Source organism: Dioscorea cayenensis, chromosome 10, assembly GCF_009730915.1.
Source record: "Dioscorea cayenensis subsp. rotundata cultivar TDr96_F1 chromosome 10, TDr96_F1_v2_PseudoChromosome.rev07_lg8_w22 25.fasta, whole genome shotgun sequence".
NCBI lineage: Eukaryota > Viridiplantae > Streptophyta > Magnoliopsida > Dioscoreales > Dioscoreaceae > Dioscorea > Dioscorea cayenensis.
This window is the reverse complement of record NC_052480.1, coordinates 9,465,962-9,474,847: the sequence shown is the minus strand read 5'-3', so window position 1 is coordinate 9,474,847 and position 8,886 is coordinate 9,465,962. Positions and strand designations below refer to the sequence as shown.

Genomic DNA, 8,886 nt, shown 5'->3' with positions numbered 1-8,886 from the left:
ATGTTACGTATTGCTAGCATCAATTTCGTCTCTCTCTATAATTGTTTATTGTGGAAACTCCCAGACTCACTCCACCACAGTTGTTAATACCAGCCATACAACATGAACAATAATCAGAATCTCGTTGCGTGACAATGCTCTCAAGGAAACAAGCCAACCACAAAACAATAAATTTGACTCCATTGCTAGTGCTGAGCCCACCCCATGTAGAGCTAAGACCATTACATCAGGCATTGAGCAAGCATGATTTTCGCTGTCAAGTTTTGGAAGCTACAATAAGAGAGATAGTATGAGTTACCCTTTACAAACAATGATGTGCTCCACACGTCACCCTCCAAACTCCAACCTCAAGATGACCCTTCTCAACACCTTTCACACCTTGGAAAGACAGCGGAGAACCCTTACAATCCAAATATCAATTATTTCTACAGTATGGAGATTAAGAGAGGGAAATAAATGCCCCTTGTAGACTACCCTAGCAACATTGTCAAAGCTCTCACCTCATTTAAATAGTCCCCTTCAAACTAAGCACCAAACATTCCTTAGATGCCCTTGATATAACAAACTTATACCAGCATAATCTCTCTAGTGTTCAAGAGTGATTTTAGATCACCAACCCGATATCACTTTAGGGCTCAAGGTTATACATAGGTTTGACCGATTGGTTAATGAAGTAATGCTAACTCCTTTTAGTTTGGCATTGTCCTTAGATTGTTGTAATAATTTTAGAAATTAGGATTTATGTTTTAAAAGTTGAATTAAAAGTTACAGTTCTTTTGTTGTTTTTGAATTTTGAAATGTGCCTTTTATTTCTCCCATGCTATTAATTCCTCTGTTGCTAGAGGTCTTTCTGAAAACTATTACTTATATGGCGTCATTCCAGTATATCGGATATGTAGATATTCAGTTCTTGTCTAGCTTGAATCTTTGATTTCACAATTCTTTTATCTTCTATATTTGAGAGTCACTATGGATTGTAAACCATATCGGACCTTTTTGTTTAGATTTTCTTTTAAGTTCAAGCACATAAATTGATGGATTTCCCAAGAACAAGATGCCAGAATATATACTTGTTTTCTAATTAAACTTGAATGTTCTTAAGTCCCATTTGTGACCATATCCTGTTTTTTCATACTGAAAGCCACTGCAATATACTTTGCCATGTTTTATGTTTTCTGTATATTTTATGTGAAACACTGATTGAAATGGTCTCTTATTTACGGAAAAATTTATTTTTCTTCATCCTGAGAAGTCTAATTCTTTTCTCACCTGATAACTCTGCGAGATATTCTTGCTCTCAGTTGAATGAGATTAGAAAGACCAACTAACAATCTTGGTGGATCAGGAAAGACGTCTGTCGATTATAAGGAAGACTTTGATGCTCGACGCGGAAGATGATGATGCTGATAATGTTGAAGAGTCTGATGGCGATGACTTCGAGCAAGAAACAGGTTAACACGCACCAATTCCTCAATAAGGAACCCAAGGTCATGATAATTCTCAACTTTGAATGTTCTTAAGATTCGGTATCATGATTCTATAGTGAAAGCAGTTTGCTAAAGAAAGTTATATCAATCCAAGAGTTGCTTTTCGTTATGGTTGTGAACTCAGTTGCAGATATTTCGATGTGGAATGTTGTTATTATAGTTATCAAAGTAGACATGTGAAAAATGAGCCTTTGTGGTCAGACCAATGGTTTCTATGCATCTGATATTGACTTGTGGGATGAGTTGTGATCTCTTAGCACCAATAGAATTTCTTGTCTGAAGAGTTGTATTGATTGTTTTAATAGTTCACAGAATTTTTTTAATTATTATTTTTTTTTTTACGAAATTGATTTCTGAAATATAACTAAATGTTGATTATTGTTCTTGAATAGAAAAAAAAACTGTTATTTACGGAATGATACAATTTTTTACGGGTATTTTTAATTACTTTGGTTTTTACTGAAATTCCAATTAAATTAAAAATTAAATTAATCTACCAATGGTCAAATTATAATGTTGCCAATTGAATTTATTTTATTTTTTTTTAATTTGTGACAGCAATCAATCCCCTAGGTAGGGTGTTTATGTTTTTATTATCGAAATGAGTTTGAAAATCAATTCATGTAAGATAAAGGACATAAGAATGTTAAGATATTAATTATATATTTGTGTTTGGTTTATTTATATTGTAACACATAAAGATTTTATTAGGTCCTTGAATATCTATTTTGGTCCTTTTGTCATCTACAATAACAACACTATGACATGAAAGTATCATAGCAAATTTTTTTATATAATTATATGTCAAAAAAAGAAAAAATAAAGTATATCCCATTCTAAAAAGCAACAATGTCTAACAAATCTCTGGTTGGGTGGATATACAACACAAGCACATAGAGATCTGAAACATGGCACATGCACACACACCCTCAATTAAGAACAAAGCATGTTTTCAGGGAATAGACCAAGTGTCTTCATTTGGGGAAATGAGGATTTCTTTATCCCTATTCAGTCATCTCCTCATCAACTGCCACAAATTAAGGCCTATATATATATATATATACATGTATGTATATATATATATATAATATAGAGGGAGACATGCTTTTGTTGGTGATAGGCACAGGTGTCTCTGCTATCTTTGTTATCTTTAGTTGGTTGGTGTGCACAGCAAATAACAAACTTCCTTTCCAAAACCAAGTAAAAATGTGTGTATGTGTTTGTGTAAATATATATCGGTTTAGCAAATCAGTAAGGTTGTGTTTAATTGGCAATATAGAAAATGACTGGAAAAGTAAATTTTTTTATTGAATATTTTTTCATAAAAAAATTTAACATGAAAAATGAAAAAATAGTCCTTTGATTGGCATTTTTTTTAGTTAGAAAATCAAAAAATTTCTATGAAAAATTCAGATTTTATTATTTGATTGTTTTTATTTTCCATGGAAAATGGAAAAAAAAACCCTCATTGTTTGATTGTATCAATTTTTCCTGTAAAAAGTCACATTTTCCATAGAATTTTTTTAAAAACTATTAAAATTATAAACAGCGCTACGTGGAATTGAATCTTACCATCAAAACACCTCGGAATCTAGGATAAATTTATTTAAAATATTATCAAATTAAATAATTTATCTTTTTAAAAAAAAATTTAAAAGAAAAAGGAAAATTTTCTTTTAAATTTTTAAAAGAAAAGTTATTCTAAATATTTCAATCGCACGTTATTTTTTCACATAACCTTTTACGTTTTTTCTGGAAAACTTTTCCTATGGTGAAGGCAGAAAAAATTTTCCATTGATTTGAGGGAAAAATAAGATCACGTGATAGAGTTTGTGAAAAAAATTTCCATTAAAAATTTTGGCTAGCTGGAAAATGACCGTGGAAAATTTTTTCAGGAAAAAAAAGGGCAATCAAACACAGCCTAAATTATTTTTAAAAATAATCTGTACTTTAAATTTTCTACAATTCATATTTGGTCAAATGTTTTGTTATAAATATAATTACTAACAAGTAAGAGGTTGAGAGATCGACTCTCTTATATTATTGGTTACGGTGAGTTTGTCCATTTTATATAAAAAAAATTATATAAATATTTGGATATATGTAAATTTTGTTATAAATAAATGTGTTTTTAGAATTAAATTTATAAATTGAATTATTATAACTCAGAACTTTAAAAAAATTATGAAAAATAATTATTATAACTCTTTGTTGTGTTGGCCAAAATTTTGAAAAAAAATGATAATAAATTTAATATCAAATATTGTATATTAAGATATTAAAGTTATCAGATAAATTTCCTCATAAGTATATCACATTGCTTAGATCTCTTTTGTTAAACTTCAATTTAAAAAAAATGAAATTTTGGATGATAATTCTTCATTTAATATAATTCTTTATCTTTAAAAATTATTTTTTAAGAAAAAAGACCTTTTGATTTATGAAAATGATTGCTAAGAAGGAAAACTTTATCTTAGCATATTTCAATCATGTCAGCAGTGAAAAAGTTTAGTACCATTAAAGTCAATGAAGAATTATAATTTTCTGGAATTAGTCTAAATTTATTATTGTTTGGCAAGTTATGTACTTCTGAATTATGAAAAAAGTAATAATAATTGAAAATTTTTCTAAATTTGCTGAGGCATTTAATTGGGTCCATAGAAAAAAATTGAATCATAACACTAATCTAGTATTTTATATCACCTTCACAATATAAAAGTAGTAATTTTTTTTCTTTTCTGAGTGAGAGATCGATATATCAATTTCAGTTTACATACAATAGTTGAAATGTTATTTGTCTAGTTTATTAAAAGAAAAAAATATTGGTATTTTAAAGGCTAGAATAATTTTTTTTTTCAACATGTAATTTCCTTCAAAATTTTCAAATTATATATTTAACTAATTATGTCTCTTAATTACATTATTACTTCCAAAAAATTTGGTTTATTAATTTACGCTATAAAATCATATTAAGATAATCGAAATCCTATAAAGTCTTTATGCTTATATTGAGATCTTTTAGCAAATGTATAATATCCTTTTGAGGTTAATTTATAGTGTAACATAATTTTCAACCCTCCATATATAAATATCCACCTCCAATGTACCCTTACACATATATAGTCTGTAAATTCCTTTTTTCTTAAGCCACCTATAAATATTTTCCCCCCTTTTAAGTTAGTGTATAATTATTATAAATTAATCTTTATACTATAATAATAATAATAATAATAATGCCTTTCATGCCAATATCACGACTTGTACTACAAAACAAATAAATTGAACTCATTTAAGATGTATGTGCCTTCGTTTTGCTTGCCCTAAATTTAAATATATCTCCTCAATAAGTATATGAATATTAAAAAATAAAATACTGATTGACCGTTGGTAAAAATAGTCACTTCATCTAATTTTTATTTCATAATCAATTTTTATTCTTTCTTTGATGCAATGTTCATTAGGTGTCATCCAATTTAAAATTATATTAATTGACTTCACTTTCCCCTTTATTTAAAGAAAAATATTCACAAATAAAAATAAATAAATAATCCAACTATTACCCGTTTGTTTCATTTTTCAAACCACCTTTTATCAAAAACTTTTGATATGGTTTAATCACAAATTGGTTACTAATCTATTTCAACCACTCACATAAAACTAACAAAACACAGTTACACCATTTTTAAACTGGTAATGGGTGAATCAGACTGATTTAAAATTAATTTAATTTTTTTTATCATTAATCCGTATTGTTTGTTGAATATGAATCATCATTTTTATTATTGTTTATTGATTTTTTTTAAATTTTTGATCTGTTGAAAATTGGTTAATGTCGATACATCTACTTTTTATCGAACATGGCTCGGTTGCTGCCAGCATTAAATCATTAGTACCGTTTGACAGTCTCACACCGACGCCAGTGCCCGAAAAACTCAATCGCAGTTCTCCACGCCACCTAACGATCGTTAATGCTAATCCACCGAGCTGACTTGTCGCTGAAACGACAATGATTTTTAGTGAAGCACTTCAAACAAAACCAAAAATTCGTGAGCAGAACCGATATTTCGATAAAGCTTTTGAGTGATTTATCAAAAATTAACCGTTGAAAAATTTGTTAATTAATTTTTTTATAGAAGTTTTTTTAATTACACTTTTTAATAATAAACTTTTATTTTATTGAGTTATATTGTTTGTGCTTATATATATTATATATTATATTATTTATAATTTATTTATTTATTTTCTTTTTTTAAAATTTTTACGTTTTTTCATATTTTTAAAAATTTATTTGTTTTAAAAATACTAATTTCGATTGAATCGTCCGTTCTAATCGGGAATCTGCCACTCAACAGGTTTCCAATCTGGTCCAATTTTTTAAACATTGTTAAAAACATTCATTAAAAACATTTAGTACTTAAAATGTTCATTAAAATGTTCATTAAAATATTAATACTTTAAAAGAAAATATTCATTATATTCTAAAACCATTTAACATAATTATGCATGCATTGATAATCCCCTGACTTGTCATAACCAATTTAGCCTTGTTCTCATCAAAATTTAACATTTTTTCAAAATAATATTTTGATTTTTTTATAAAAAAAAGGAATTGTATCATTGCAAGAATAAAAAATACTATAAAAATTTCTAACTTTTCAACAAATATATATATATATATTCAGCTTTTAGATATTAATTTAAAATATTTAACTTTTTCAAAATTAATTGTGAAATTTCAAACTTATCTTAAAAAAATATTTCAACTTTTAAATATTAAATTAAAATATTTAACTTTTTCCAAATTAATTGTGCACAAGGTTCAACCAGTCTAGCCGCAGAGTCTTCAAAACTTCAACAGTCTCAAATGATAGCGCACCATTTGTTCTAAATCAGCACCAAATCTCCACAAATGTGCTAAAACATTAATAAAAATCTTAGATAACCCCACAAACCACTAACAAATCACCCTCCCATTATGTCTTTCTAGCTAATCTAAACCAAATTACTCCATATTTTTTTACAAAATTAAAAACCCAATTAATTTAATTAAACAATAATATTTTTTTGTATTTAACGGTTTAACCAATGTAATAATTTTTATCTATTGGTTGACATATCACCATCAACATCCTTACATTCCCCCTGGCCGCTTAGAAACCCAAAGGCATGTTATGTTGCACCTATACCACTAAATAAGTTAATTTTTAAATAAAAAGATAATTTTGAAAATTGGACTCAGAGAACCAATTAAAAAAACTAAGGTTCTTCCAAAAAAAGAAAGTCCAAGGTGGTTCACCAGCGGCGTCTTCAATTTAATGAAGAGTTCTCAGAGCTGTTCACACGCGCACGTCTCCATTAAATTAACCTGCGAAACACAATCAAGAAAACGAATCAAATCTTGGTATTAATTAACAAACCAAAAATCAAAACGAAAACGAACAGAAATTAATTACCCAAAATAAAAAATAAAAAATAAAAAATAAAACGAAATTAATGAAAGAGAACGGAAACGATGATGGAAATGGTACAAAAGGTATAACGGCGTGACGGAACCCTAACGGAACTACTGAATCAATGGAAGCAAATCACACACAGAAACACAAACAAAACACAAACACAAAATTGAGGGGAAAAAAGAAACGAATCGGATCGAAATCGATGTTTTTATAGGTTTATATATATTATATGGTAAGATCAAACGATTTACACCTCTTTGCTTCCAAACAAACACATATAGAGTTCATCCTTCGTTCCCTGCATTACCTTTGGATTTCCGTAGTATAATTGGTTTTTTCGTTTACTCCATAGATCTGAATCTCTATTGCCAGTAGTTGCCGTGATGAACAAGGAACTGGTGACCCTAGGGGTTCCATGGTGGCCGGAAAACCTCAATCGCCCGCCGATCTGCCCAAACGGCCCGGGATCCGCGGCGGTGCGCAGCGATCGGGCGGTGAGCGGATCGGGGACTTCCCTTTCAACGGTGGCCGAGGTAGAGGCTTGAGGGTTTGGACTGTGGCGTTGGGGTGGAGAAACGCCCGGATCTTCAACGGAGGAGGCTTATCTCTTGCAGCGATATCGTATTCCCTCGATGAGATTAGCGAGATCTTCATCAGATGTGACGGAAACCAGCGCGTCGAGGTCATCGGTCGGCAGCTGACACCTCAGCCCCACCCTTCCCCAACCGCAGAGCTCTCCCAGCTTCACCTGCAGCTCTGTACCCAACCCTAACTTCTCAACTACGGATCCCATTTCTCTCCGCATCTCTCAACGTTTTCCACTCAAAATCGAGAAAGAAAAAGAAGATCAGAAGTCTAACCTGAGAACGGAATCGATCGATCAACCGCGAGGACTCTGGTTTCACCGCCGACGTACCGGAGCTTTCCATCAGGGTAACGGGGGAGGATCCGGCCGCCGTAGCTGCAAACGAACTTGACGTTGCTGTTGGTGCGGACGCTGACATCGTCAATGGATCCAAAAGAGGTGCACGATGAAGACGACGACGAGGAGGCTGCCACCATGCTTGGATTTCAAGGATGAGAAGAAGCGAGAGGTGAAGAGCTTGAGAAGAAGAAGAAGAAGAAGAAGAAGGAACTCGAGGGCTTGTGTTGCTACTCGAGCGGCTTCTTCAAGCCTCCGTTAGGGAAAGCTTGCTCTCGTTTTATAGCCACTTTGAGGGGTAGTTTCGTTAATTTATTGAGAAACGGGGGTGATTGTGAAAAAGGTCAGTTAAATTACTTAATTATAAAGTTTTATTTCTTTTTTTAAGTCGGTTCGAAATTTTTTTAGTGTGCATATATACCCTGATAAAATTTAAATTTATATGACGAGAATTATAGATATCAAAAAACCTGTATTTTCATAATTCACTAGAGATAAATAAATCTTTTTTTAGTGGTTAGGATTTTTTTAGTGTGCGTATGTACCCTAATAAAAATTTTAAAAATTATATGAAAAATTATAGGTAACAACTTATATTTTTATTAGATAAATAAATCATTGATTTAAATTAAAATTGCACATAAAATCATTTCTTTTTAAGTCGGTTAGAATTTTTAGTGTTTTTGCTTGTATGCCCTAATAAAATTTAAAGTTATAAATAACAACTTATTTTTATTATATAAATTAAAATTATATAGAAAATTATTTCTTAAAGTTATAGAATTTAAAGTTAGTGTTTTTTTTTTTTGCATTTTTACATGTATACCCTAATAGAATTTAAAATTATATGACAAGAATTATAGGTAACAACTTGAATGATTTATTAGATAAATAAATCATTGATATTAATTAAAATTATATGAAAATTTTTATTTATATATTTGTGTACCTAATGGTCATAATTTTAATTCCATGGGGGTGCAAGGTTAAGGGCGAAATAACAAAATAATGGCACTTTAAT

The 8,886-nt window shown here is 30.1% G+C and overlaps 1 pseudogene; it reads right to left on the bottom strand.

Moving 5' to 3' along the window:
- Positions 1–7,176: 7,176 nt before the first annotated feature.
- Positions 7,177–8,114, bottom strand: LOC120270628 (annotated as a pseudogene).
- Between the last annotated feature and the right edge of the window lie 772 nt (positions 8,115–8,886).